The sequence below is a fragment of the Stenella coeruleoalba genome, assembly GCF_951394435.1.
Source record: "Stenella coeruleoalba genome assembly, chromosome: 2".
Taxonomy (NCBI): domain Eukaryota; kingdom Metazoa; phylum Chordata; class Mammalia; order Artiodactyla; family Delphinidae; genus Stenella; species Stenella coeruleoalba.
The window spans coordinates 127,607,105-127,633,208 of NC_137147.1; the positions used below are offsets into that span (position 1 = coordinate 127,607,105).

The 26,104-nt window shown below is 53.9% G+C and overlaps 2 long non-coding RNA genes across 3 annotated transcripts; both read right to left on the reverse strand.

Annotated features, from left to right (window-relative positions):
- Nucleotides 1–25: 25 nt before the first annotated feature.
- LOC307180100 lies at nt 26–23,270 on the reverse strand. Of its 2 annotated transcripts, XR_013825680.1 has the most exons (5): nt 23,187–23,270; nt 21,509–21,969; nt 13,352–13,489; nt 3,291–3,444; nt 26–877 (listed from the first exon to the last, which is right to left on the reverse strand). It is a non-coding gene; the product is annotated as an uncharacterized lncRNA (long non-coding RNA). The 2 variants fall into 2 exon arrangements; XR_013825681.1 differs by lacking the exons at nt 26–877; nt 3,291–3,444; nt 13,352–13,489 and having other exon boundaries at nt 19,486–21,789; nt 21,879–21,969.
- Nucleotides 23,271–23,846: 576 nt separating this feature from the next.
- Nucleotides 23,847–25,324, reverse strand: LOC307182753. Its single transcript, XR_013827249.1, has 3 exons — nt 25,216–25,324; nt 24,156–24,297; nt 23,847–23,978 (listed from the first exon to the last, which is right to left on the reverse strand). It is a non-coding gene; the product is annotated as an uncharacterized lncRNA (long non-coding RNA).
- Nucleotides 25,325–26,104: the final 780 nt, after the last annotated feature.

Consider the following 26,104-nt stretch of genomic DNA (forward strand, 5'->3'; position numbering starts at 1 on the left):
AGAACATGGCAAAGAAGCCTGCCCTAGGCCAGGAATCCTGCTCTGACCCTGAGCCTACAGACTTCCGTTTCTTTGCGGGCACAAGGCAACGAGTAGCCGGTGGCGGAGGCCTGTAGAACTCAAGGGCAGGCGACCGGACCACCAAGGGCTCACGCTTCCTCTCCTACCCGAATGCTGAACCGTGGCAGGGGACAGCAGTCCCGGCTAGACCAAGGAACCCACAGACGGCACGCTCTCCCTAGCCTTCCCTCCTGGATTGGCATCCCAGGCTCCTTTCCCAATGCCTCTTCTCCCCATCAGACGGCCACAAGCCTCAACTTAAACAGCGTGGCTGTGGACACCCACGGGAGCAAATGCAACGCGAACCTCTCCCTACTTTCCTTTTGGGAGCCACGTGTTGGACCTCAGTTCCAAGGAGGAGACGGCAGGGATTTCTCACTCATTTTGTTCAGATTTCCAAGGAATGCATTTGTGGAAGTCATCGTCGAGCCAAGCACATGCTCAAACGCTGGACATGCAAACTTGCAGATTCCACCACGGTACGGACAGCGAGCTGAATCACGTCAGCATACGGCAGTGAACAAAGCAAAGCCATTGGGGAAGGAAATGCAGCCAGTTCTCAGGGCATCGAAGCTCGGGTTCCCATGGAAAAGGCCAGAAGGTGAGGGTGTAGCCCCGTTGCACATGTTCCCTTGGTCAAACCTCTAGGTTTTAGGAAAGAGGTGCTACTTACCGCAACAAGGGTTAAACCAGGATCCTCATGGAATGCGGGCCAACACCCCTGTGAGACTCCTCCTCCTCACTTCACCGGGTGTCAGGGATTATACAGATGGTCCCAGGTTGATCTGCTGCTGGAATTCCTTTCTTGGCATTCCACCTGGCTCGGGGTGAGAGAACACATGCGTCCTATAGGAGGGTGCACGGGTGCACCGAGCGAAAGGGCGATGTCCCTCAGTGATGCGTGCTCTGTCTCCCCTCGACATGTAATTTGCTGCAGATCTTGCCTGTGGGTCCGCAGGGAAACGTGAAAGCAACATAGAGCTGACGCCTTCAGAGGGTGCGGCCATCAGGACATAGAGCACCGCTGTCCAAAATCCCCCTGGTCTCGGGCACTGCAATTCCACTCCTGAGTGCTCTCCCAACCACCACAGCAGAAGGATGTCTTCCTAAACCCCTGAGACACCCTCTGGGCAACTGTGGCCCCTCAGACTAAGAGCCGGTGCCATCTAGGGGAACACGCCCGCCCTTGGCACATATTCTTCCACACAAGTGCCACGCTCTTACGGGGAAGAGATCTTCCACAAGGGAAGGGGCCTTGGCCGAATATGACGGCCTTCATCAAAAGCAGCTCGAAGGGAACCGTGACAAAGGGCACGTGAGGAACACCTGGACTGATCAAGGGAGACTCACCAGTAGGCACACTTCCTGAGCTGCTGCCAAGACAGATGACCTACCCTTGGTTCACACACAGAGGTAATGACATGGGAAACATTCTGAAGCCCAACGTGGTGGGGAAACCCTTGCAACCAAATGGCATGGGAGCCATTCCAATGCCCATTGTGGCGGAGAACACCATTGCACCAATGGGGTCAACTGCAGTGGTACCTGGCACATTCACACTCCGGGCCCGTCAGTGACGTGACCTCGGAGAAACAGTGAGGCCCGGGTCTTCTAGAAGCAATGTGTGACCCACAGCCATGCAATTAAGAGAACCCAGCCAACAGCCTAGACACCTGAACCGCTGTGACTCATCTGGCCTGTGGCCAGGCACACCGGATACCACAGTCTGGATGCACCAGCCCGTGGCAGTAAAAATGACCCCCGCACCACACACCCTCACCCGCCTTTAAATCTATAGCCTTTCCTTGGCAGCCGACTCCCTTTTTTCCGCATGGTTGTGCCCAGTGACCTCCGGGAAGAGCTGCAAACCTCAGGGAACGCTATGTGGGCCAGGTTTAGTAAAGATGTTGGGCTGGACTCAGGAACACCCTCACACCTTCAACACAGGGGGAACATGGACAGACAGGGACAAAACACCCCACGACCTCCAAATCAGCCCCCATGAGAAGACACCATACTGTGCCACAAAGGCAACCATTCACTAGCATAGGGACCCGCCATGAAGTAAATCGACCAAGGAGGGGAGAAAGGCGGGACAGTCCACAGAAGTTCTCCCGTGTTCCCTCTCTACACGTGCCTCCAAATGCTCCTGAGGGGACATCAAAAGTGTTCCTGGAAGCCTATGGCCTCTGTCAATCTGTCCCCTCACAAGTAGACATGTGGGCTTAGCCAGCCATTTCATGTGTCTTTATAGGTAGCCTTGCCCTTCCCTCTCCACCGGGATCCCAACGTGTCATGGAAAGATGCCAGAGCCACCCCTCACCAAAGAAGCTTGCTGTGACTTATCTTGACTAAGGCATTTTCTAGCCTGTTCACACAGCACACACAAGCCGGAAACAACCCGAGGAGGAGCCATCAGCTTGGCCAACCGCCCGGGGACAATGGCCCATTGGATTTCTCCCCTCATCATGAGAAACCTAAACTGCATCTGGTCTCCCAAGCAGAACATGACAAAGAGCCAGCCCTAGGCCAGGAATCCTGCTCTGACCCTGAGCATAGACTTCTCTTTCCGTGAGGGCACAAGGCAACGAGTAGCCGGTGGCGGTGACCTGTAGAACTCAAATGCAGTCGATAGGACCACCAACGGTTCACGCTTCCTTTCCTAGCTGCGTGCTCGTCCGTGGCAGGGGACAGAAGTCCTGGCTCGACCAAGGAACCCAGAGACGGCACGCTGTCCCTAGCCTTCCCACCTGGATTGGCATCCCAGGCTCCTTTCCCAATGGCTCTTCTCCCCATGAGACGGCCACAACCCTCCACTCGAACAACGTGGCTGTAAACACACACGGCAGCAAACGCAACCTCAACCTCTCCCTACTTTCCTTTTGGGAGCCACGTGCTGGACCTCAGTTCCGATGAGGAGACGGTAGGGTTTTCTCACTCATTTTGTTCAGATTTCCAAGGAATGCATTTGTGGGGGTCATCATCGATCCAAGCACATGCTCAAACGCCGGACATGCAAAGTTGCAGATTCCACCAAGGGACGGCCAGTGAGCTGAATCATGTCAGCATACAGAAGCGGCCAGATCTGAGCCATGGGGCAGGAAATGCAGCCAGTTCTCAGGTCATCGAAGCTCATGTTCCCCAAGAAAAAGACAGAAGATGAGGCTGTAGCACCGGTTTTCAGTGCCCGTGGCCAAACCTCTAGGTTTTAGCAAAGAAGTGCCACTTACCGCAACAAAGTTTAAACCAGGATCCTCATGGAATGTGCGCCAACACCCCTGTGAGACTCCTTCTCCTCACTTCAACGGTTATCACGAATTATACGGATGGCCCCAGGCTGCTCTGCTGCTGGTATTCCTTCCCTGGCATTCCACCTGATTCGGGCTGAGAGAACACAAGCGTAATTGAGGAGGGTGCACAGGCGCACCGAGGGAAAGAGCAATACGACCCAGCGATGCGTGCCTTATTTCCCCTCAGCATTTCATTTGCTGCCCATCTTGCCTGGGTGTCCGCAGGGAAACATGAATGCCACGTAGCGCAGACGCTTTCAGAGCGTGTGGCCATCAGGAAAAAGAGCCCCGCTGTCCAACAACCGCCTGGTCTCGGACCCTGCAACTCCTCTCCTGAGCACTCTCCCCTCCAGCACAGGAAATGGATGTCTTCCTGAACCCCTGAGACCCCCTCAGGGCAACTGTGCCCCCTCAGACTTAGAGCCAGTGACCTCCAGGTGAACACATCTGCCCTTGGCACGTATGCTTCCACTCAATGGACGCGCCCTTAAGGGGAAGACATCTTCCACAAGGGAAAGGCCCTTGGCTGAATATGACGGCCTCCATCAAAAGCGGCTCGTAGGGACCCGTGACAAAGCGTACGTGAGGAACACCTGGACTGATCAAGGGAGACTCAGCAGCAGGTATACTTCCAGGCCTGCTGCCAAGACAGACGACCTACCCTTGGCCCACACACAAAGTTCATGGCATGGGAACAATTCCGATGCGCAACGTGGCAGGGAAAACCCTTGCAGCCTAATGGCATTGGAGCCATTCCAATATCCAAAGCGGCGGGGCAATTCGTTGCAGTAATTGGGTCACTTGCAGTTGCTGCCTGGCACTTTCGCACTCTGCGCCCGTCAGTGACGGGACGTCGGAGAAACCGTGAGGCCCAGGTCCTCTAGAAGCAATATGTTATCTACAGCCGTGCAACAAGAGAACCTAGCTAACAGCTTAGACACGAATCTGTATGACTTGTGTGGTGTGTGGCCAAGCGGGTCGAATACCACAGTCTCGACACACCAGCGGGTAGCAGGAAAAATGACCCTCGCACCACACATACACTCTTGCCCTTAAAGTTGTAGCCTTTCCTTGGCAGCCAACTACCTTTTTTTCTGCCTGGTTGTGCCCAGTGACCTCTGGGAAGAGTTGCAATCCACAGGGAACGCTATTTGGGCCAGGTATAGAAACGATCCTGGGCTGTACATAGGAGCACCTTCAATCTTCAACACAGGGGGAACGTCGACCGCCAGGGCCAAAACACCCCACGGCCTTCAAATCCTCCCCCATGAGAAGAAACCATACTGTGCCACGAAGGCAACCACTCGCTGGCACAGGGACCCACCATGAATCAAATCGATCTAGGAGAGGAAAAAGGTGGGACCGTCCACAAATGTGCTCTCGAGTTCCCTCCCTACACGTGCCTGCAATCGCTCCTGAGGGAATCCGAAATGTGTTCCGGGAACCCTATGGCCACCGTCGATCTATCCACCCACCTGTAAATCGGAGGGCTTAGCCAGCCATCTCAAGTGCCTTTTTAACTTGCCTTGTCTTTCTCTCTACACTGGGATCCCAATGTGTCTCCACAAGATGCCAGAGCCACCCCTCACCAAAGAAGCTTACATGACTAAGCTTGACTAAGGCATTTTCTAGCCCATTTAGATAGCACACACAAGCAGGACGGAACCCAAGGAGGAGCCATCAGCTTTTCTAAACTCCCGGCGAATGTGCCCCATTTGATTCCTCCCCTCATCAGGAGAAACCTAAACTGCATCTGGTCTCCCAAGCAGAACGTGACAAAGAACCCTGCCCTAGGCCAGGAATCCTGCTCTGACCCCGAGCATACAGACTTGTTTCTTTGAGGGCACAAGGCAACGACACCCCCACGGGGGCAGCCTGTAGAATGCAAGTGCAGGCCACAGGACCACCAATGGCTCATGTTTCCTGTGCTACCCTCATGCTGAACCGTGGCAGGGGACAGCAGTCTTGGCTAGACCAATGAACCCAGAGATGGCACGCTGTCCCTAGCCTTCCCACCTGGATTGGCATCCCAGGCTCCTTTCCCAATGGTTCTTCTCCCCATGAGACGGCCAGAATCCTAAACTTGAGCAACGTGGCTGTGGACAAGCACGCCACCAAATGCAACGTGAACCTCTCCCTACCTTCCTTTTGAGAGCCACGTGCTGGACCTCAGTTCCGATGAGGAGACGGTAGGGATTTCTCACTCATTTTTTTCAAATATCTAAGGAATACATTTTTGGGGAGTCATCGTCGATCCAAGCAAATGCTCAAACGCTGGAAATGCAGAGTTGCAGATTCCACCACAGGATGGTCAGCGAGCTGAATCATGTCAGCATATGGAAGTGGCCAGAACCCAGCCATGGGGCAGGAAATGCAGCCAGTTTTCAGGGCAACGAAGATCCCGTTTCCCGAGAAAACACGAGAAGGTGAGAGTGTAGCCCCGGTGCCCAAGTTCCAGTGGCCAAACCTCTAGGTTTCACCAAAGAAGTGCCACTTAGCACAACAAGGGTTAAACCAGGATCCTCATGGAATGCACGCCAAAACCCCTCCGAGTCTCCTTCACCTGGCCTCGCCTTGCCTCACCGTCATCACTTCACTGGGTATCACGGATTATACGGATGGCCCCAGGCTGCTCTGCTGTTGTCATTCCTTCCCTGGCATTCCCCCTTGTTCGGGGTGAGGGAACACACGCGTACTTTAGGAGGGTGCATGGGTGCACCGATGTTAGGGGCAATACCACGCAACGATGTGAGCTCTATCTCCCCTCAACATTTCATTTGCTGCCCATTTTGCATGTTGTCCGCAGGGAAATGTGAAAGCAACGTAGCGCGGATGCCTTCAGAGCCTGTGCCCATCAGGACAAAGAGCCCCGCTGTCCAACAACCCCATGGTCTCAGGCCCTGCAATTCCTCTCCTGAGCACTCTCTCATCCATCACAGCAGAAGGATGGCTTCCTGAACCCCTAAGACACCCACAGGGCAACTGTGCCCCCTCAGCATAAGAGCCAGTGCCCTCTAGGGGAAAACACATGCCCTTAGGACATATGCTTCCAAACAATGGACGCGCCCTGAAGTGGAAGAGATCTTCCACAAGGGAATGGCCCTTGGTCGAATATGAGGGCCTCCATCAAAAGCAGCTCGTAGGGGGCCTCCCTGGTGGTGCAGTGGTTTATAGTCCGCCTGCCCATGCAGGGGACACAGGTTTGTGCCCTGGTGCAGGAAGATCCCACGTGCCGTGGAATGGCTAGGCCCGTGAGCCATGGCCACTGAGCCTGTGTGCCCGGAGCCTGTGCTCTACAACGGGAGAGGCCACAACAGTGAGAGCCTTGCATACAGCAAAAAAAAAAAAAGCGGCTCGTTGGGACCCGTGAAAAAGGACATCCGAGGAACACCTGGACTGCCCAAGGGAGAATCACCAGCAGGCCTACTTCCTGGCCTGTTGCCAAGAGAGACGACCTACTCTTGACCCAGACACAAAGCTAATGCCATGGGAAGCATTCTGATGCCCACCATGGTGAGGAAAACCCTTGCAGCCTAATGTCATGGGAGCCATTCCGATGCCCAAAGTGGGGGGCAAACCACTGTAGCAATTGGGTCACTTGCAGTGGTGCCTGGCACTTTTGCACTCTGGCCTGTCAGTGACGTGACCTCGGAGAAACCGTGAGGCCCAGATCCTCTAGAAACATGTTACCCACTGCCGTGCAACGAGAGAACCTAGCCAACAGCCTAGACACTTGAACCGGTATAACTTGTCTGGCCTGTGGCCAGGGACGCCAGATACCACAGTCTCGACGCAGCAGCGGGTGGCAGGAAAAATGACCCCTGCACCACAAATCCTCTCCTGCCCTTCAACCTGCAGCCTTTCCTTGGCAGCTGACTCCTTTGTTTCCACATGGTTGTGCCCAATGACCTCTGGGAAGATCTGCAATCCTCAGGGAACACTATGTGGGCTGGGTGTAGTAACGATGATGGGCTGTACTGAGGACCACCTTCACATCTTCAACACAGGGCAAACATGGCCAGACATGGACAAAACACCCCACGGCCACCAAATCTGTCCCCATGAAAAGACACTATACCGTGCCTGGAAGGCAACCATTCGCTGGCACAGGAACCTGCCATGAAGCAAATTGACCAAGGAGAGGAAAAAGGCGGGACAGTCCACAAATGTGCTCCCGTGTTCCCTCCCTACACGTGCCTCCAAATGCTCCTGAGGGGATCCCAAATGTGTTCCGGGAACCCTACGGCCACCATCGATCTATGCACACACCAGTAAACCTGGGGGCTTTGCCAGCCATCTCACGTGTATTTCCTGCTCGCCTTTCCTTTCTCCTTCAACCAGGATCGAAATGTCTGAAGGCAAGGTGCCAGAGCCACCCCTCATCAAAGAAGTTTTATTTTCCTGAGAATTGACTAAGACATATTCAAGTCCACCTGCACACAATACACAAGCAGATCACAACCGAGGAGGAACCATCAGCTTGGCCCAACTCCCAGGGACAGTGGCCCATTTGATTTCACCCCTCATCATGAGAAACCTAATCTGAAACCTGTCTCCCAAGGCAGAACATGACAAGGAAGACTGATCTAGGCCAGGACTCCTGCTCTGACCCTGAGCACAGAGACTTCTGTTTCCTTGAGGGCACAAGGCCATGAATAGGGGGCGGGGGAGAATGTTAGAACTCACTGGCAGGCCAGAGCCCCACCAAAGGCTAATGCTTCCTCTTCTGAATGCACGCTAAACTGTGGCAGGAGACAGAAAACCTTGATAGACTTAGTTGCCCATAGACGACTAATTTGTCCTAAGCCTTCCCAGGTGAATGGGCATAACAGGCTCCTCTCCAAACGGCCCTTTTCCCAGAGAAGGCTGCCACTCTCCACTTGAACAATGTGGCTGTGGATCCCCACAATAGCTAAATGCAATGTGACCTCTCTCTACTCTTCTTTTGGGAGCTATGTGCTGGACATCAGTTCTGATGAGGAGATGGTAGGGATTTCTCATTCATTTTGTTCGTATTTCCAAGGAATTCATTTTTGGGAGTCATCATCGATCCAAGCACGTGCTCAAAGCCTGGACATGCAAACTCACAGCCTCCACCATGGGACAGCCAGTAAGCTCAATCATGTCAGCAGTCAGGGTTGGCCAGAATCAAACCATGGGGCAGGAAGTGCAGCCAAGTCTCAGGGCATTGGAGCTTGGGTGCCCCAGGAAGAGCCCAGAAAGTAATGGTGTACTCTTGGTGCACAATATCCTATGGACAAACATCTAGGTTTCTGCAAAGATGTTCCACTTACTGCCACAAGGTTTCCACCAGGAACCTCAAGGACTTCACGCCAACACCCCACTGAGACTCCTTTGCCTCGCCTCTCCTTGCCACGAAGTCCACTATTCACCATGTATCACAGACTATACGGAGGGCCCAATGCTGCTGGTGGCATTCATTCTCTGGCAGTGCACCTGGTTCAGGGTGAGAGAACACATGCACGTTTGAGGATGGTGCACGGGTGCACAGAGGGAATGGGTGATACCACCCAGAGATGTGTGCTCTATCTAGCCTCAAAATTTCATTTGCTGCCCATCTTGTCTGTGTGTTTGCAGCCAAATGTGAATGCATTGTGATGTAGATGCCTTCAGAGTATGCAGCCATCAGCACAAAGAGCGCTGCTGTCCATCAACCCCCTGATACGGGCGCTGCAATTACCCCCCTGAGCGACCTCCATGCCAACACAGCATAAGGATGTCATCCTGAACCCCTGAGACACCCTCAGGGGAAGTGGGTCCCCTCAGCCTAAGAGCCACTGTCGTCCAGGTGGACACACCCACTCTTGGCATATATACTTCCTCACAATGGACTCACCCTCAAGGAGAAATGTGGTCCCTGAGATCTTCCACAAGCGAATGGCCCTTTGCCGAATGTGATGACCTCCATCAAATGCGGCTCGTAGGGACCCGTGACAAAGGGCACCTGAGGAATCCCTGGACTGACCAAGGGTGACTCACCAGCAGGCATACTTCCTGGCCTCCTGCCAAGGCAGAGGACCTTCCCTTTGACCACACGCAAAGCTAAAGGCATCAGAGCCATTCCAATGCCCAAAGTTGTGGCGCAAACCCTTGCAGCAACTGGGTAACTTGCCGTGGGTTTTTGCAATTTTGCAGTCTCGGCCCGTCAGTGAAATGACCTCGGAGGACCCATGAGACCCAGGTCCTCCAGCACAAAATGTACCCACAGTCGTGAAACAAGAGAACCCAGCCAACAGCATGGACACTTGAACTGGCATGACATCTGTGGCCTGAGGCCAGGCATGCCAGAGACCACAGGCTCGCTGCACCAGCTGGTGGTGGGACCAAATGGTCCCCGCACCACACATCCTCTCCTGCCCTTAAAGCTGTAGCCTTTCCTTGGCAGCCGACTCCCTTGTTTCTGCATGGTTGTGCCCAATGACCTCCAGGAAGAGCTCAAATCCTCAGGGAACGCTACGTGGGCCGGGTATAGAAACGATGCTGGGTTGTCCTGAGGAACACCTTCATATCTTCAACACAGGGGGAACGTGGCCAGACAGGGACAAAACACCCCACTGCCTCCAAATCGGCCCCTATGAGAAGACACCATACTGTGCCAAGAAGGCAACCATTTGTCGGCACAGGGACAATCCATGAAGCAAATCAACAAAGGAGAAGAAAACAGTGAGATGGTCCTCGAACGTGCACCCATATTCCTTCCTTGCACATGCCTCCAAACGCTCCTGAATGCATCACAAAGGCCTTCTGGGAACCCTATGCCCACTGTGATCTATTCACCCACCAGTCTACCTGAGGGATTAGCCAAGAAACTCATGGGTATTTTCCGCTCACCTTGCCCTCCTCTCTCTGCCTGCATAAAAACATCTCACGGCAAGGTGCAATAACAACCTCTCACCACAGAAGCTTGATTTCCCAGGGAATTGCCTAAGGCATTTTCCAGCCCCCCAGCCCACTAACACATAAGGAGGACACAACCCGAGGAGAAGCCATCAGCTTGGGCCCAACTTCCGGGGACAGTGGTCCATTTGATTTCCCCTGATCAACAGGAGACACCTACCCTGCATCACATATCCCAAGCAGACCATGACAAAGAAGCCTGGCCTAGGCTAGGACTCCTGCTCTGACCCTGAGTGTAGAGACACCTGTTTCCTTGAGGGAACAAAGCAATGACTGGGGGGCGGGGAAGGCCTGTAGAACTCAATGGCAGGCCCAAGGCCCGCCACAAGCTCACACTTCCTCTGGCACCTGCATGCTCAACTGAGGCAGGGGACAACAATCCTGGCTAGACTCAAGCACACCAAGACAGGACGCTGTCCCTAGCCTTCCCACTTGGATGTGTATCCCAGGCACCTTTCCCAATAGCTCTTCTCCCCACGAGAATGCCGCCACCCTCAGCATGAGCAAGGTGTCTGTGGATGCCCAATGCAGCAAATGAAACACGAACTTCTCCTTACTTTCCCTTTGGGAGGCAAGTGCTGGACCTCGGTTCTGATGAGGAGACGGTAGGGATTGCTCACTCATTTTGTTCAGATTTCCAAGGAATGCATTTGTGGGAGTAATCATCAATCCAAGCACCTGCTCAAAGGCTGGATGTGCAAAGTCGCAGCTTCTACCGCAGGATGGCCAGCGAACTCAATCTTGTCAGCCTTCAGGAGTGCCCAGAACTGAGACGTGGGGCAGGAATTGCAGCCAAGTCTCAGAGCATCGGAGCTTGTGCTCCCTGAGAAAACCCCAGAAGATTATGGTGCAGCCCCGATGCAAAAGTACCGTGGGCAAACATCTATGTTTTGTAAAGAAGTGCAGTTTACCACAATGAGTGTTCCACCAGTAACCTCACGGACTGCATGCCAACATGCATCTGAGACCCCCTCGCCTCACCTCGCCTCGCCTTGCCATGTCTTCCTTGACTTGCTGGGTATTACAGAATATGCAGAGGGTCACACGCTGCCACTAGCCTTTCTTCCCTGGCACTCCACCTGGTTCGGAGTGATAGAAAACACGGATGCTTGAGGATGGTACATGGGTGCACAGGCGCACGGAGGGACAGGGTGATACCACCCAGACATGTAAGCTCTATGTCGCCTCTATGTTTAATTTGCTGCCCATTTTGTCTGTGTGTCAGCAGCCAAACATGAAAGCATCGGGGCATGGATGCCTTCAGAGCAGGCGTCCATCAGGACAATGTGCGCTGTAGTCCATCAACCCCCTGGTCTCGAGCCTTGTAATTCCCATCCTGGGTGCCCTCCCCACCGACAAAGCATAATGATGTCATCCTAAACCCCTGAGACACCCTCAGGGGAACTGGGTCCCCTCAGCCTAAGACCCACTGCCCTCCAGGGAAACACACCCACTCTTGGCACATACGCTTCCTCACAATGGACTCACAATCAAGGGGAAATGCGGTCCCAGTTACTTTCCAGAAGGGAATGGCCCTTGGCCAAAAGTGATGACCTCCTTCAAAAGCGGCTCGCTGGGCCCCACAACAAAGGGCACCCGAGGCACTCCTGGACTGACCAATGGGACTCACCAACTGGCATTCTTCCTGGCCTCTCGCCAAGCCAGAGCCCCTTTACTTGGACCATATGGAAAGCGAATGGCATCAGAGCCATTTCGATGCCCAAAGTTGCGGGACAAGACCCTTGCTGCAACTGGCTTACTTCACTTGGCGCCTTGCATTTTCGCATGCTGGGCCCATCAGTGCCACAACTTCGGAGAAAGCTTGAGATCCAGGTCCTCCAGAACAAATGTGTCAGCCAGAGCCATGCAATAAGAAAATGCAGCCAGCAGCCCGGACTCTTGAAACGGCATGACTTCTCTGGCCTGAGGCCAGGCACACCGGAGACCACAGGTCCGCCCACCAGTGGGTGACAGGACAAAATGATCCCAGTGCCACAAAACTCTTCTGCCCTTAAACCTGCAGGCTCTCCTTGAAAGCCGAATCCCTTGTTTCTGGGTTGCACCCAAAGACCTCCGGGAAGAGCTCTAATCCTCAGGGAACAGTGTGTGGGCTGGGTACAGAAATGACGCTGGGGAGTCCTGAGGAACACCTTCACATTTTCAACATAGGGTGAACGTGGCCAGACAGGGTCAAAAAACCCCATGGCCTCCAAATTGGCCCTCTTGCGAAGACACCATACTGTGCCACAAAGGCAAATACTACCTGGCACAGGGACCCGCCATGATGCAAATCGACAAAGGAGAGGCCAAGGGCGGGATGGTTCATGAACGTGCACCCATAATCCTTCCCTATACATGCCTTCAAATGCACCTGAAGGCATCCCAAAGGAGTTCCAGGAACCCTATGCCCATTGTCAATCTATCCGCCCACCAGTCCACCCATGGTTGGGCTTAGCCAACCATGTCACGTTTATTTCCCGCTTGCCTTGCCTTTCTCTTTCTCCCCAGATAAAAACATCTCACGGCAAGGTTCCAGAGCCAACCCTCACCACAGAAGCTTGATTAAACTTGGGTGCCCAGAGATGACATGCTCTCCCTAGCCTTCCTCCATGGATGTGCATCTCAGGCTCTTTCCCAATGGTTCTTCTCCCCACAAGAATCCCGCCAACTAAACTCACACAATGTGACTGCGGATATCCAAGGCAGCAATTGCAACATGACACTCTCCTTACATTCCCTCTGGAAGCCACGGAGTGGACCTCAGTTTCACTAAGGAGACGGTAGGGTGTTCACAATCATTTCCTGTAGATCTTCCAAGGAATGCATATGAGGAAGACATCATTGTTCCGAGCATGTGCTGGGATGCTGCAGAACCCAAAGGGCAGGCCTCTCAGCATTAAGATCAGTGAATCTGTATGGGTCTGTAGAGAACCCAGTGACCTCGGAGAGCTCCACAGCCTGGGGAATCCCCACTACCCAGGCCTCTCAGCATTAAGATCAGTCAATCCATGCTTGCAACCACTGGGACTACCCAAGGAAACCCTAATATCGAATGGCACATCTTGGAGTGGGAGAATACCTACTGTCCTCAGTGACCCACAGCCATGCTCGGCACCCTGGGCTGCCCCATTTCTTCTAGGTCTCCCTTGCACCTCCAGTCATCAGACCACGTGAAGGTCTTCTTGTCTTAGCCGATGGCCAGCCTTGCCCAGCAACTGCACCTAAGAAGTGGACAGAAATCACACAGGCTTCAGAATTGGACCAGCATACTCAGAGAACACTATTCATGCCAACATTTACCTGGGGATAAGCCCTGCACCTGCTTCCCAAGTACCTCAATCCCTTATGGAGGAGTGAATGCGTGTCTGACAGCACGACTGAAGGAATGTAGGCATGTAGGTGGGCCCGCGAGTGTGAGGGTATATGTGTACACGCACACACCTGCACGTGTGTGTGACTGTGACTGCGCACGAGGACTCACTTGCGGGTTTCTGTGTGTGCCTCTGTACCCATGTCGGGACCCCTGTGTGTCCCTGTATCCCTCTGTAAAGGCCTCAAACAGGAAAAGCAACAACTTATACACAGAGCCATGGCCTCAGGCCCTGTCACAGAACGTTGAAAGACCCCTGCTACCTTCAAGAGACCGCATGCGAACTTTGACCCCAGAGATGTTGAAATAAGCAATGGACTCCTGCTCTCCAACAGCACCGTCTTCTGACCAAAGCACACAGACTTGATGAGACCAGCCTGGCCTCCTGGCTGTGGGTGTGACATCTACATAAGCCTGGAGACCCTGCCAGCTACCCTAGCACATCTGATGTGCACTTGCTGGCCACTCCCAGCACCTCTGCGAAAAAGGGAACCTCCCACGGGCAGGCCAACACTGCCTTGCAGCTGGCTACAGGCAAGATGCAGCCCCTCTTCCTCTCAAGGGGCCAAAGGACTTAAGACTAGGTTCCACTTAAGGCCAACTATGCCAAATCACTTTCCATGGACCTGCAGGCATGCCTATCATGGGAAGTGTTGGTCTTCAGCCACCATTATGCAGGGTCGAACTGCACAAGGAAACTAGGCCACCTTCCTGGCCAGGTTCTGGCCAGCTAAACAACTGGCAGAATTTGTGGCTCTGGTCCCTGAGGAAATGCTCAGATGCTGGATATCCTTGTCCCACGTGCCCTCCTCCTGCCCACAGGGCGATTGGACACAACAAGAAGCCACAGACACCATGCTAACATGGGAGACACTGAGCACCACGGAAGACAGACAGCAAGCATGTTGGCTTTGATGAGGTCGAACCCACGCCATACATTCTGTAATCTCGTCAGCATCACACCAACACCAACAAGGACCTCACAGAGATCCAAGGTGTCATCCACGAGGATCACAGAAAGACTTCAAATGGAGGACCTCTGCCACGGGAGGGGAACTGAAACCCTGAAAGAGCACAACTGGCTATCCATGGCAGCGTGCATGGCATCGCAATATCGCCCCCATCTCTGCCACACCCACGGTTTTCCACAGATAAACCTCTGGCCCTGTGAAAGGCTTGCGTGCTACCTGGGCAGGCCGTGTCATGCCCTTTGGGAGAAACACTTTCGCCTTGCACATTCCATAACTAGGGAACAAAGGGGCCAAAGGGCATGTTTGCATAACTCACTTCCCCCTAGGGAGGCCAGCCCCAACTCCTCAGCAAGTGGATCTCTTCTACCCACCGCAATAAACCATTTGGGTGTCATTCCTCAGGCAAGGGGTCCCCGGTCGACACAGGTCACCAATCACAACACATTCACTTGGACCGCAAAAGCCCTCTCCTCCCTAGGCAGCTGATGGCAACCCTCACGGTTCAGGGACATACCAGGGAAGCTGAGGCGACCACCTGCAACCCAATGATGACAGCCCATCCCATGACATCACACAGGACCTGTCCTCATCATGCCTTACCTTCCTGTCCAGGTCATCAGCCACCATGCAGGCTTAAATGCGGCACTCGGTCCTCACTCAACTACACGATGACCCACTTGGCACCAACACTGTGCTGAGAGTTGCAGTACACGAGCTGACAAGGGCAACACCGAGGCCTAATCCGTCAGCCCCCTTCCTCCGACACCCAGCGCCAGCCCACCCCTGCCCACTGCTCCAGCCCCACTGGGCACTCAAGAAACTCATCGCGGCAAAGGCAACAACAGGGAGGGCCATATGCCTGGCCTGGGGCTCCAGGCCACAACAAGAGAAGGTGGCTCATTTTGGCTTCCAAACACCCCACAAAGTGCCACGACCAAAGAGGAAACATGGCCAAAACACAACTCTCCAAGCCGCAGGCTCACTGGGCCTGGACCTGTACACGGTATGACACCTAAAACCAGCAAGACAGCGTGCCGCCTTGTAATCCGTCATTGGCCTTTCACCAAGGACCTGGGATTCATAGACGATTCAGGTAAGGTGCAGACACGGTCGACCTTCAGACAGGAGCCCCTCAAATGCTGGCACCATGGGTGGTGTTTGCATGCATGTCAAAAAGGGGACGCTGGCCTCCACTCCCAACTGTACCCTACCCCCAAGGGAGGAAATGTGCTGGACCTCAGTTTCGATGAGGAGACGGTGGAGCGTTCTCACTCATTTAATTCAGATTTTCCAAGGAATGCATACAAGGGTGTCATCTTCAATCCAAGCACATACTGGGACAGTGCTCAACACAACAGGGCAGGCCACTTGGCTCTGCAAAGGAGCCATGACCCCGGAGTATTCGAAAAGCCTGGGGAATCCACAGCCCTCAGGGCACTCAGCAAGAGTAACAGGCAATCCACTATTGCAGCCACTGGGCCCATCTCAGGAAACCCTAATATCCATTGGCACATCTTGGGGTGGTTGATTCCCTACTGTCCTGAGTTATCCACAGCCACGGTCAGCAACATGCCCCTGCCTCACTTTTTCCATTTCTCCTTAGCACATCCAGTCATCAGACCATGCAAAGGTCCTCTTCTCTATGCCAACGGCCAGCCTTGCCCAGCAACTTCACCAGAGAAGTGGACAGAAACCACAAAGGCTTCAGAATTGGACCGGGGTGCTCAGAAAACATGATATGTATGAATATTAACCTGGGTGTGATGCCTGAACCTGCTTCCCAAGGACCTCTATCCCTTACTGAGAACAGAATGCATGTCTGACAGCACAATTGCAGGAACTCAGGCACGTATGTTGGCCTGTGTGTGAGACGGTGTTTGTGTGTGTTCACGCATGTGCATGTGTCTTTCTGTGACTGCGCATAAGGACGGGCTGGTGGGTTTTGGTGAGAGCCTCTGAATCCGCGTCTTGGTCTCTGTCTGTCCCTGTGGCCCTCTGCAGGGACTGTGAACAGTAATAGGCCAAAGTTTATATGAGGAACACTAGCTTTGGACCCTACAACTGAATGGAGAAAAACCTCTATCACCTTCAAGAGGCCGCATGGGAATTTTGACCCCCAGGGGCTATTGAAATAGGCCACGGACTCCCACATTCCCACAGCCACGCCTTCTGAACAAAGCACAAAGACTGGACGAGACCTGCCTCCCGGCCATGGGTGTTACATATATGTGGACCTGGAGACCCTGCCAGCTACGAGAAGATCTGATGTGCAATTGGGGTCACTCCCAGCGCTTCCAGAAGCAAGGAAACCTCTCATGGAAAGGCCAACACTGACCTGCAGCTGCCTACAGGCAAGATGCAACCTGGTAGCTCTCACGGGGCTAATGAACATCGGAACAAGTGCCACTTCTCGCCAATTAGGCCAAATCACTTTCCGTGACCCTGTGGGAATACCCACCACGGGAATTGGTGAGCTTCAGCAACCATGACCCAAGTTGGAACCCCAAGGCAGAAACTAGGCCACATTCCCGGCCACGTTTCGGCCAGCTCCCAGCCAGCAGGGTTTGAGGCCCGGACTCCTGAGGAAACGCTCAAACCCTTGACAGCCTCGGCCTAAGTGCCCTCCTCCTGCCTGCAGGGCGACTCGACCATACTGGAAGTCACAGACATCATTCGAACACGGGGATACTGAACACCAGGGAAGACAGACCACAAGCATGTTTGCTTTGATGATGTCCACTCCACCCCATGCATCCTGGCACTTCTCCACTGCCACAGCGACACTACCGAGGAACTAACAGTGATCAAAGGCACTGTCGCTGAGGAGGACAGACAGATTTTCAAAAGAAGACCTCTGCGACAAGAGGGGACCTGGAAGCTTCAAAGGGCAGAGTGGCTGTCCACCGCAGTGCACCTGGCATCACAACAGTGCCCCCATCGCTGCCCCGCTAATGGACTGCTCCGGATAAACCTCTGGCTCTTCGAAAGGCCTGCATGCCACACGAGCTGGCTGCATTATGCTCTCCGGGAGAAACAGTTTCGCTTTGCACATTCCCAAACGAGTGAACAAAGCGGCCAAATGGCATGTTCGCATAACTCGCCTACCCCCAAGGAGGCTGGCACAGAAGCCTCAGCATGTCGGTCTTGTCGACGTCCCACAGGACACCCTGAGGGCGTCATTCCTCTGGCAACAGGATCACAACTGTACACAGGTTACCTACCTCAACGCATCCACATGAACTGCCAAAGCCATCCCCTTCATAGGCAGCTGATGCCAACCCATCATGGACAGGACACATCCTTGGGAAGCCGTGGCCAGCGTGTGCAACCCAATAATGACAGCCCATCCCACGACATCACAGAGGACATGTCCTCATCATCCCTTACCTTCCTGTCCAGGCCATCAGCCACTACGCAGGCTTAAATGCAGTACTTGATCCTTACCCTACTCCACAATGATCCACTTAGCGCAAAAAGTGTGCCGGCAGCTTCAGCAGAGGAGCTGAAATGGGTAGCTCAGAGGCCTACTCCATCAGCCCCCTTCCACCAACGCCCAACTCCAGCCCATCCCTGCTCACTGCTCCAGCCCCACCAGGCACTCAAGAACTGCACCGTGCAAACGCAACAACAGGGAAGCCCACAGGCCTGGCCTGAGGCTCCAGGCTCCAACCAGGGAAGCTTGCTCATTTTGGATTCCAGAATCAACCCCTGATGTGGCATGCACAAAGTGTGATCTTGGCCAAAACGCACCTATCCAAACTACAAGCTCACTGGGCGTACACCAGCACACACTCTGACTCTGAAGACCAGCAGGAGAGACTGTCCCTTTGCATTCACTCAATGGCCTTTCAGCAGGGACCTGGGATTGATAAGATGACCCAGCTTATGTACAGACACGTTCGACCCTCAGACAGGAGCCCCTCCAATGCTAAAGCCCTGGGTGGTGTTTGCATGCATGTCAGCAGGTGATGCTGGCGCTCACTCCTCACTGTCCCCTACCCCTGAGAGAGGAAATGTGCTGGACCTCAGATTCGATGAGGAGATGGTAGTGTTCTCACTCATTTTGTTCAGATTTTCCAAGGAATGCATACAAGGGTGTCATCATCGATCCAAGCACATGCTGGGATGCTGCAGAACACAACCAGTCATGCCATGCGGGTCTGCAGAGGAGCCATGACCTCGTAGTACTCCAAACCCAGGCGAATCTACAGCCCTGAGGCCAATCAGAAAGAGCAAAAGTCAATCCACTCTTGCAGCCACTGGGCCCGAATAAGGAAAACCTAATATCCAAAGGCATATCTTGGGTGGGTGAATGCCTACCTACCTGAGTTATACACGGACTCATTTAGCAACATGTGCCTGCCTAATATTTACAGTTCTCCTTAGCATATTCAGTCATCAGGCAATGCGAAAGTCTTCTTGCCTTTCCTGACGGCCACCCCTGCCCAGCAACTGCACCTTAGAAGTGCACATAAATCACGCAGGCTTCAGAATTGGACCGGGTCCTCAGAGACCATGATTCATGCGAAATTTTACCTGGGCTGGAGCCTCGACCCTGCTTCCCAAGGACCTCTACCCTTACCGAGATCTCAATGCGTGTCTGACAGTACGACTGCAGCAAGTTAGGCAGGTATGTTGGCTGGTGGGTGAGAGGGTGTATGTGTGTGTTCACGCATGGGCACATGTGTGACTGGCACTGCGCACGAGGACGCACTTGTAGACTATTTTTTGTGCCTCTGAATCCACATTTTGGTCTCCGTGTGTCCCTGTGGTCCTCTGCAGAGACTTTGAACACTAAAAGCCAAAGTTTATACACAGTGCCTTGGCTTTGAACCCCCCCCCCCCCCCCCCCCCCACTGAATGAAGAAAGACGCCTATCAGCTCCAAGAGGCTGAATTCAAACTTTGAGCCACAGGGGCTGTTGAAATAGGCCATGGACTACCGCTCTCCCACAGCCAAGCATTCTGGTCAAAGCACAAAGACCTAACCAGACTTGCCTCCCGGCCGTGGGTGCCACATGTACGTGGACCTGAAGAACCTGCCAGCTAGTAGCACATCTGATGTGCACTTGGGGTCCCTCCCAGAAATTCCGGAAGCAAAGGAACCTCCTATGGTCGGGTGGACACCGATCTACAGCTGGCTGCAGGTCAAAAGCAGCCTGGCACTTCTCAAGGGGCAAACGAAACTCGGTCCAACTGCCAATTCTCACCAACTGGCACAAATCACTTTTCGTGGACCCCTGGGAATACCCACCACAGGAAGTGGTGGGCTTCAGCAACCATAATCCACGTTCAAAGAGCACAGCGGAAACTAGACCCCCTTCCCGGCCATGACTTGCCAGCACCCAGCCGGCAGGTTTCGCGTCCATGAACCCAGAGGAATTACTCAAATGCTTGACAGCCACGTCCTATGTGACCTCTTCCTGCCCACAGGGCAACCCGAAACTACTGGAAGCCACAGACATCATGCAAACACGGGGACACTCTACACCAGGGATTACAGAACGCAAGCATGTCTGCTTTGATGACACTGACCCTACCCCACGGATCCTGGCACTTCTCCACTGCCACAGCGACACTACCGAGAACCTCACAGAGATCAAAGGCACTGTCCCCGAGAACCACAGACAGACTTCCAACGGAAGACCTCTGCCATGCGAGGGGACCTGGAAGGTTCAAAGGGCACAGTGCCTGTCTGCGGCAGCGCACCTGACATAGCACCTGTGCCCCCATCTCTGCCCCACCAATGAACTGCTCCAGAAATACCTCCGTCTCTTTGAAAGGCTTGCAGGCCACATGGACCGGCCGCATCATGCCCTCTGGGAGAAATACTTTCGCTTTGCACATTCTCATACGAGGGAACAAAGTGGCCAAAGGGCATGTTCGCATAACACACCTTCCTCCAAGGAGACCGGCACTGATGCCTCAGCATGTCTATCTTCTCTACATCCCACAGGACACCCTTTCATCGTCATTCCTCCAGCAACGAGATCACAACTCCTGCAGATTACTGACCTGACGGCATCCACATGAGCGGGCAAAGCCATCCTCTCCATACACAGCTGATGCCAGCCCATCATGAACATGACACATCCTTGGTAAGCCGAGGCCAGTGCCCGCAACCCAGTGATGACAGCCCATGCCACAACAGCACACAGGACCTCTCCTCATCATGCCTTACTGTTATGTCCTGTCCATCAGCCACCACGCAGGCTTATATACAGCACTCGGTCCTCACTCCACACCATGATGACCAACTTGACGTCAACACTGTGTCGGGAATTGGAGTAGAGGAGCTGACAATGGCAACACCGAGGCCTAATCCATCAGGCCCCTTCCGCCGACGCCAATCACCAGCCCAAACCAACCCACTGCTCCAGGCCCACCAGGCACTCAAGAACTTCACTGTGTGAAACACAACAACAGGGAGAACCACAGGCCTGGCTGGAGGCTCCAGGCTCCAACAAGGGAAGTTTACTCATTTTGGATTCCAGAAGCATCCTCTGAAGCGTCATGCACAAAGCGTGATCCTGTCCAAAACACACCTCCCAAGCTGCAAGCTCACTGGGCCTACACCAGCATACAGTTTGACTCTGAAGACCAGCAGGTGAGACTGCCACCTCGCATTCCTTCAACGGCCTTTCAGCAGGGACATGGGATTCACAGATGACCCAGCTTATGTGCAGACATGGTCCACCCTCAAACAGGAGCTCCTCCAATGCTGGAGCCCTGGATGGTGTTTGCATGCGTGTCACGAGGGGACGATGGCCCTCACTCCTAATGGTGCCCTACCCCCGAGACAGGAAATGTATTGGACCTCAGATTCTATGAAGAGACGGTAGAGTGTTCTCACTCATTTTGTTCAGATCTTCCAATTTGTTCAGATTATCTGTGCCTTACCGCCGAGAGAGGAAACGTGCTGGACCTCAGTTTCGATGAGATGGTAGAGTGTTCTCACTCATTTTGTTCAGATTTTCCAAGGAATACATACAAGGGTGTCATCATCGATCCAAACACATGCTGGGAAGCTGCAGAATGTAACTGGACAGGCCGCAGTACTCTGCAGAGGAGCCATGACCCTGGAGTACTGCAACAGCCTGGGGAATCCACAGTCTTCAGGCCACTCAGCAAAAGCAAAAATCAATCCACTCCTGCAGCCATTGGGCCCATCTGAGGAAAACCTAATGTCCAATGGCACATCTTAGTGTGAGTGAATGCCTACCATCCTGAGTTATCCAGAACCACGCTCGGTAACATGCGCCCGCCTCACTTTTTCCAGTTGTCCTTGGCACATCCAGTCATCAGACCATATGAAAGTCTTCTTGTTTTTGCCGCCAGCCAGCCTTGCCGAGCAACTGCACCTGAGGAGTGGACACAAATCACCGAGGCTTCAGAAGTGGACCAGGGTCCTCAGAGAACATGATCCATGTGAATATTTACTTGGGCTTCAGCTCTGAACCTGCTTCCCAAGGACCTCTATCCCTTACCGAGTATTGATTTGTGTCTCACAGCATGTCTGCAGGAAGTTAGACACGTACACTGACCTGTGTGTGAGACGCTGTATGTGTGTATTCGTGACGCCGTCTGCGCATGAGGACGCGCTTGTGGGTTACTGTGTGTGCCCCTGAATACGCATCTTGCTCTCTGTGTGTCCCTGTGGCCCTCTGCAGAGGCTTCCAACAGTAAACACCAGAGTTTATACACAACACCCTGGTTGGATCCCCAACAGAAATGAGAAAGACCCCTGTCAGCTGCAGGAGGCCGCATGCGAACTTTGACCGACAGGAGCTGTTGCAATAGGCCACAGACTCCTGCTCTCCCATAGCCACGCTTCTGACCAAAGCACAAAGACTGGAAAAGACCTGCCTCCTGGCAGTGGATGTCACATGTATGTGGACATGGAGATCCTGCCAGCTAATAGTCCACACCTAATGTGGACTTGGGGCCACAACCAGTGCTTCCAGAAGCAAGGGAGTCTCCGATGGGCAGGTAAACACCGACCTGCAGCTGGCTACAGGCAAGGGCAGCTTAGCATCACTCAAAGGGCTAACGAAACACAGTCCAAATGCCAATTCTCGCCAACTAGACCAAATCACGTTCTGAGGACCCGTGGGAATGTCCATCACGGGAAATGGTGTATTGTACCAACCAGGACCCAGGTTGGAACCCCACGGGGGAACCTAGGTCATCTTCCCGAGCACGTCTTGCCAGCGCCCATCCGGCAGGTTTCACGGCCCTGAACCCAGAGGAAACGATAGAATGCTTGACAGCCTTGTCCTAAGTGACCTACTCCTGCGCGCAGAGTGACTCGCCCTTACATGAAGTCGCAGACACCTTGTGAACAGGGGGTCATTGTACTCCAAGGAACACAGAGTGCATACATGTCTGCTTTAATGACGCCGATCCCACCCCACGGATCCTGGCACTTCTCCACTGCCACAGCGACACTACCGAGAACCTCACACAGATCAAAGGCACTGTCCCCGAGAAACACAGACAGATTGCCAACGGAAGACCTCTGCCACCCAAGGGGACCTGGAAGCTTCAAAGGGCACAGTGCCTGTCTGCGGCAGCGCACCCGGCATCGCAACAGTGCCCGCGTCGCTGTTCCGCCAACACACCGCTCCAGGTAAATCTCTGGCTCTTCGAAAGTCCCTGCGTGCCTCACGGGCCGGACGCATCATGCCCTGTGGGAGAAAAACTTTTCGCTTTGCACATTCCCAAACAAGGGAACAAAGTGGCCAAAGGGCATGTTCTCATAACTCACCTATCCTCAAGGAGAGCGGCACAGACGCCTCAGCATGTCTATCTTCTCTACGTCCTGCAAGACACCCTTTGGGCGTCATTCCTCCGGCAATGGGATCACAAATCTACGCAGGTTACCTACCTCGCTCCTCACTGTCTGTACGCCCGAGAGAGGAAACGTGCTGGACCTCAGACTCGATGAGGAGACGGTAGAGTGTTCTCACTCATTTTGTTCAGATTTTCCAAGGAATGCATACAAGGGTGTCATCATCGATCCAAGCACGTGCTGGGACGCAGCAGAACACATCCGGGCATGCATGCGGGTCTGCAGAGGAGCCATGACCTCGTAGTACTCCAAAACCCTGGGGAATCCACAGCCCTCAGGCCACTCTGCAAGGGCAACAGTGAATCTACTCTTGAAGCCACTGGGCCCGTCTGAGGAAAACCTAATATCCAGTGGCACATCTTAGGGTGGGTGAACGCCTACCTTCCTGAGTCATCCGGGACCATGCTGACCAACATGCCCCCACCTCACTTTTCCAGTTCTCCTGAGCACCTCCAGTCATCACACAATGCGAAAGTCTTCTTGCCTTTCCTGACGGCCACCCCTGCCCAGCAACTGCACCTGAGAAGTGGACATAAATCACGCAGGCTTCAGCATTGGACCGGGGTCCTCAGAGAACGGGTTTCATGCGAATGTTTGCCTGGGCTTGAGCCCGGACCCTGCTTCCCAAGGACCTCTACCCTTACTGAGGACTCAATGTTTGTCTGACAGCACGACTGCAGAAAGTTAGGCACGTACGTTGGCCGGTATGTGAGAGGGTCTACGTGTGTGTTCACACGTGAGCGCGTGTGTGACCGTAACTGCGCACGAGGACGCGCTTCTGGGCTTCTTTGTGTTCCTCTGAATCTGCATCTTGGTCTCCGTGGGTCCCTGAGGCCCTCTGCAGAGACACCGAATCGTTAAAGACACAGTTAATACACAGCACGCTGCCTTTGGACACCGCCCCCCCGAATGGAGAAAGACCCCTTCAAGCTTCAAGAGGCTGAATGTGAACTCTGAAACGCGGAGGCTGTTGAAGGAGGCCACGGATTCCCGCTCTCCCACAACCAAGCCTTCTGACCAAAGCACAATGAGCTAACCAGACTTGCCTCCCGGCCGTGCGTGTGATATATACGTGGACCCGGAGAACCTGCCAGCTAGTAGCACATCTGATGTGCGCTTGGGGCCACTTCCAGCACTCGCGGAGGCAAGACAACCTCTGCTGGTCGGGCCGACCCTGACCTGCGGCAGGCTACAGGCAAGATGCAGCCCGGAACCACTCAAGAGGTAACGAAATTTGGCCTATGTGCCTATTCTCGCCAACTAGGCCAAATCACTTTCTGTGGGCCCATAGGAATGCCCACCACAGGAAGTGATGGGCTTCAGCAACCATGACCCAAGTTCAGACCCCACAGCCGAAACTAGGCTACCATCCCTGCCACGTTTCACAAGCACCCACCCAGTAGCGTTGGCGGCCCTGAACCCTGAGGAAACGCACAAATCCTTGCCAGCCTCGTCCTCCGTGGCCTCCTCCTGCCCACGGGGCAACTCGGCCCACCTGGAAGCCACAGACATCGTGCAAACAGGGAGACACTGTACACCTGTGATGACAGATCGCAAGCATGTCCGCTTTGATGACACTGACCCTACCCCACGGATCCTGGCACTTCTCCACTGCCACAGCGACACTACCGAGAACCTCACAGAGATCAAAGGCACTGCCCTCGAAAACCACAGACACACTGCCAACAGAAGACCTATGCCACCCAAGGGGACCTGGAAGCTTCAAAGGGCACAGTGCCTGTCTGCGGCAGCGCACCGGGCATCGCAACAGTGCCCGCGTCGCTATTCCGCCAACACACCGCTCCAGATAAATCTCTGGCTCTTCGAAAGTCCTGCGTGCCTCACGGACCGGATGCATCATGCCCTGTGGGAGAAAAACTTTTCACTTTGCACATTCCCAAACAAGGGAACAAAGTGGCGAAAGGGCATGTTCTCATAACTCACCTATCCTCAAGGAGAGCGGCACAGACGCCTCAGCATGTCTATCTTCTCTACGTCCTGCAAGACACCATTTGGGTGTCATTCCTCCGGCAATGGGATCACAAATCTACGCAGGTTACCTACCTCGCTCCTCACTGTCCGTACACCCAAGAGAGGAAACGTGCTGGACCTCAGACTCGATGAGGAGACGGTAGAGTGTTCTCACTCATTTTGTTCAGATTTTCCAAGGAATGCATACAAGGGTGTCATCATCGATCCAAGCACGTGCTGGGACGCTGCAGAACACATCCGGGCATGCATGCGGGTCTGCAGAGGAGCCATGACCTCGTAGTACTCCAAAACCCTGGGGAATCCACAGCCCTCAGGCCACTCTGCAAGAGCAACAGTCAATCTACTCTTGAAGCCACTGGGCCCGTCTGAGGAAAACCTAATATCCAGTGGCACATGTTAGGGTGGGTGAACGCCTACCTTCCTGAGTCATCCGGGACCACGCTTAGAAACCCGTCCCCACCTCACTTTTCCAGTTCTCCTTAGCACCTCCAGTCATCACACAACGCGAAAGACTTCTTGCTTTACTGTCGGCCACCCTTGCCCAGAAACCGCACCTGAGAAGTGGACATAAATCACACAGGCTTCAGAATTGGACCTGGGTCCTCAGAGAACGTGATTCATGCGAATGTTTACCTGGGCTTGAGCCCGGACCC